Here is a 4687-nt window from a genome sequence, read left to right as displayed (position 1 = left end):
CTTAACCACTACACCAAACTGGCTCTCAAGGTAAAAGACTGTAACTGTAGGAGATAGTGTCCCCTTTGTCCTCAAGAGCCCCCTTCAGGCACAGAAGAGGATAACTTATTTTTTTTATGTTTTAAAAGTTTTATTGATTTCAGGGGATAGGGAATAAAAAGGGATAGAAAATAAGATTACAAATTAGTCTTAGTCTGCATAAAAATACTTTCAAAGAATACAAGTCTACATCTGCAATACTTTCTTAAAATACATAAATTGTCACATATTACTGTCTCTAAACTATGCATCATCAACATTTTGATATTTTATATTATAAATCTTTTTGTTAAAATTGTTGAAATTGGCAATTCCAATAAAGGCAATCTTGTAATACAGAGTACAGGAAAAAGGAGATATAAGTTCACACCAGAGAATATCAAGAGTCTTGAGTGTCTAGCCAGGTATAAAATGTCATCCAATATTTTCTTGCTTCTCCCTTAGATTTCCCAGCCAACAGCTGGGATAAAAAGTCCAGCTCTGCTGTTTCCAGAATTTTTCCCACCAAGTCCGTTCTCGTGGGGATTTCCTGAGATTTCCATCTCAGAATCCTGGTTGCTGTGTTGAAATGTGCCAACAAATGTCTCATTTCTTTGGAATAGTCCTCAGGAAATATATTCAATAAAAATAGTTCTGGTTTGAATTGAATCTGTGTCTTCATAATCTTCTGTAATAATTCATGAACAATTTTCCAGTAGTCCTTCACCATCTCATATGTCCACCACATATGATAAAAAGAACCAACCTGTTTAGTACATTTCCAACATTTGTTAGACATATTAATATAGTTCTTACACAATTTCTGTGGAGTCAAGTACCATCTATAAAACATCTTATTCAAGTTTTCTTTAAAAGTTACTGACCTAGTTAATTTAACATTGAACTTCCACAATCTCTCCCATTCTTCTAATGTAATGTTATGACCCAAATTTTTCGCCCATTGGACCATACAATCTTTTACAACTTCATCTTGTGTCTTCATCTGTAGTAAATATGCATATAAGTAAGTAAGTAAATTTATTTTTCTATCCCGCCCTCCCCCGCCAAAGGCGGGCTCAGGGCGGCTCTGATTTAGAGATTGGCTTTTCTTGAGGGCCTAGGAAGATTTTGTCAAATGGGTATTGTTCTGTGTTAAAGCCTGTCATCTTGTCTTTGGCATACCTAGATTCAACTTGCATTCTCAACCACCAATTCATTTTGATGTCCATGTTTTCCAACTCCTCTCTAGTTTTCAGCTGATTGTCTTTTCCCAACAGGTCATCATATCTATAACTCTGATTAGGTTTTAAGAGATTTGGATGAGTAAATGCTTCCACTTTAGGGGAGGGATGGTGGCTCAGTGGTAGAGCATCTGCTTATTAAGCAGAAGGTCCCAGGTTCAATCCCTGTCATCTCCAACTAAAAAGGATCCAGGCAAATAGACGTGAAAAACCTCAGCTTGAGACCCTGGAGGACAGCCGCTGCCAGTCTAAGTAGACAATACTGACTTTGATGGACCAAGGGTCTGATTCAGTACAAGGCAGCTTCATGTGTTCATGTGTTCACTGGGGAGACCCATCTTGGAATTTTTTTGGTAAATTCTCATTTTTAACCATGACTATGTATGATACAAATATTTCTAAAACCAGTGGTTCTTAAAATAGGAATGTCCTTCAAGTCTTTGATACCATAGATATGCATGCGAACCCATAGTGAGATCATGTCCCTCTAACAACAGTTGTCTCTTGTCATTCAATAATATCCAGTCTCTTACCCACAAAAGCACAGAAGCTTTGTAATACAATTGCCAGTCTGGGAGGACCATACCTGCTCTTGATTTGGAGTCTTGCAATGTCTTTAGTTTGATTCTAGGTTTTTTGCCTTGCCAAACATACTATTTAGAAATACTGGAATAGTTTGATATAAAAATAATAACCTTGGAAGGATATTCATCTTTATTGAGGCTATTCTTCCCATTAAGGATAAGTTCAAATCATGCCATTTTTCCAAATCTTTTTTAATTTCTTTAAGTAGCTTATCATAATTGTCTATTTTTAAACTACTGCACTTATTTGAGATATGTACCCCTAGATATTTGATTCTCATCTCATACAAAAACCCTGATTTTTGTTGAAGAGATTGAATTTGTTCCATCATCATATTCTTTGTCAAGAATTTAGTTTTGTGGTAATTGATCTTCAATCCTGCCCAGTAACCAAATTGAGTGATCTTGTTTATAAGACAATCTATTGAGTCTATTGGTTGCTCTATTATAAAAACTAGATCATCTGCAAAAGCTCTCAATTTGTATTGTACATCTTTTATCACCGCTCCCTTGATACTTGTGTCTTCTCTTATCTGATTATTCAATATCTCTAGAGATAGAATAAAAAGTAGTGGTGACAGTGGACAGCCTTTTCTTGTACCCTTTTGAATATTAATTGCTTCTGTTAATTCACTATTCACTTTCACCCTTGCTCTTTGAAAAGAGTATATTGCTTCTACTGCTCTTAAGAAATGTTCACCACATTCCATACTTTTCAGTTGCTGTAACAAAAATTGCCAATGATCATTATCACAGGCCTTCTCAGCATCCAAGCAGATTAGTGCCAGTTGTTTCTCTGGATGAGTTTCATAATATTCCAAGATATTACAAACTGTTCTGACATTATCTTTCAAGTATCTTCTAGGAAGGAATCCAGCCTGGTCTTGATATATTATAGACTGTAGGACTTTCTCCAAACGTTGTGCCCATATTACAGCAAAGATTTTATAATCCACATTTAAAAGAGAGATTGGGCGATAATTTTTAATATCTTTCAAATCCGCATCCTCTTTTGGGATTAAGGATATTGTAGCTTCTTGCCATGAAACTGGTATTTGGCCTTCATCTTGAATCTTTTCAAGGAGATGCTTAAATGGTAACAGTAAAGACTCCTCATAGGCTTTGTAGAATTCCGCAGGCCCGGGGCTTTGCCATTACGTCTCCAAGTTCTCTTATTGTTATTGGTTCATTTAAAAAATTTTGCTGTTCCTCTGTAAATTTGTTAAGATTATTTGGTTAATGTAGTCTTCTAAATTTGTCTTGTGAATTTGCTTATTTTCATATAATTTTTTATAGAACTGTTCCACAATTTGACATATCTCTTGTTTTTGAGCTTTCTCTTTATTATTCTCATCTTTCAAGACCGATATTATTCTTTTGGCATTCTCTTTTCCCATCCTATAGGCCAACCACCTTCCAGGCTTATTGGCATGCTCAAAAAATTTTTGTCTGGCATACCTCAATTTTATCTCCATCTCCTCCATGAGTAACAACTTCAATTGGTATTGTATTTTTTTCACCTTATTTTGGAACTCATGTCTTGTCGGTTGTTCTTTTAAAATTCTTTTCAGCTCTTCCAGCTTGTGACATTAGTTTTTGAAGGTTTTAAGTTCTTTCTTTTTCTTGACACTATATCTAATTGCAAAGCCCCTAAAGTATGCTTTAGCAGTATCCCAAACTACCTGCATCTTTACATCTTGCGTTATGTTCTGTTTGAAAAAGGATTCCATTTCAACCTTAGATTCTTTGAGAAAGTCTTTACCTTTCAAAACTGAGGTATTTAACCTCCATGATCTTCTCATTCATGTACCTTTGAACTTTATCATTACAGGGCTATGGTCTGAGATAACTCTTGTTTGAATTTCTGTCTCAACTAAATCTTTGACCAGATTTATAGAAAGCCAGCACATATCAATTCTTGATCACGTTTGGTGACTAGGAGAGTAATAGGTAAAGTCTTTAGAATTTGGGTATCTTGTGAGAAATGGGATTGGATTACAAAAGTTATGTCATGGAGTGAAATGGACAAATTAACAAGAAAACTAAGAGACTATGATTTCGAACTTTTTAAGTTGGAGTGGAAGAAATTCAGAAGATACGTAGAAAAAGAGTGGAAAATAAAAAAGCATTGGACAATCTTTGATGAGGATTAAGATTTTTAAAATAAGAATATAACTTTTGGGGGGGTTTTTTGTTTTTTCTTAATAGTTAAGGGTACCTTTAATACTTGTTTTTTAAAAAGAAAATAACACTGGCGGGGGTCAAGTAACGGAGGGAGAGGTGGGGGGAAAGTAAGATATGGGGTAGAAAGATCTTTCTTTTATCTTAAGCTTTTTATAAGTTGTAGATATAGTTCTGCTACCATATGTTACTAATAAAAAAAAAAATGTTTATACACAACAAGAATTTGGGTATCTTGTTCTCCATACGTCAACCAAATCCAATTCTTCTGCTAGCTTCCAAAAACTAATAGGCAATTGAAGACTTTTACTTTTAGTCTGTTTATGTGGTTTTTTGTCCAGTTGTCTATCAGAAACTGCATTCAAATCTCCTATTAGACAGTATTCCGCATATTCCAAATTTGATAGTTTAAGATGTAAATCTTGAAAAAATTTCTCTTGTTGATCGTTTGGGGCATAAATATTCGCCAATAGGATTTTTTTGTTATCCACTGTAATTTCCACTAATAGGGTTCTTCCATCTTCAGAGGCATACTGCATTTGTGGGCTGAATTTATCCTTAATATATATATTTCTTTTTGTTCATACCTTTTCTTTTTATTCATATCTGTGGCTGTGAATAAGCTACCAAGTTTCTTATGTTTCAAAAGATGTTGGTCTTTAG

At 34.6% G+C, this 4687-nt stretch overlaps 1 non-coding gene across 1 annotated transcript; it reads left to right on the top strand.

Moving 5' to 3' along the window:
• The first annotated feature begins 1361 nt into the window (after positions 1-1361).
• TRNAN-AUU (transfer RNA asparagine (anticodon AUU)) lies at positions 1362-1436 on the top strand. Its single transcript has one exon. It is a non-coding gene; the product is annotated as a tRNA-Asn (tRNA).
• The last annotated feature ends 3251 nt before the right edge of the window (positions 1437-4687 follow it).

Source organism: Heteronotia binoei, chromosome 4 (genome assembly GCF_032191835.1).
Source record: "Heteronotia binoei isolate CCM8104 ecotype False Entrance Well chromosome 4, APGP_CSIRO_Hbin_v1, whole genome shotgun sequence".
Taxonomy (NCBI): Eukaryota; Metazoa; Chordata; class Lepidosauria; order Squamata; family Gekkonidae; genus Heteronotia; species Heteronotia binoei.
Note: the sequence above shows the minus strand (reverse complement) of the source record. Positions and strands in the feature narration are given on the sequence as shown.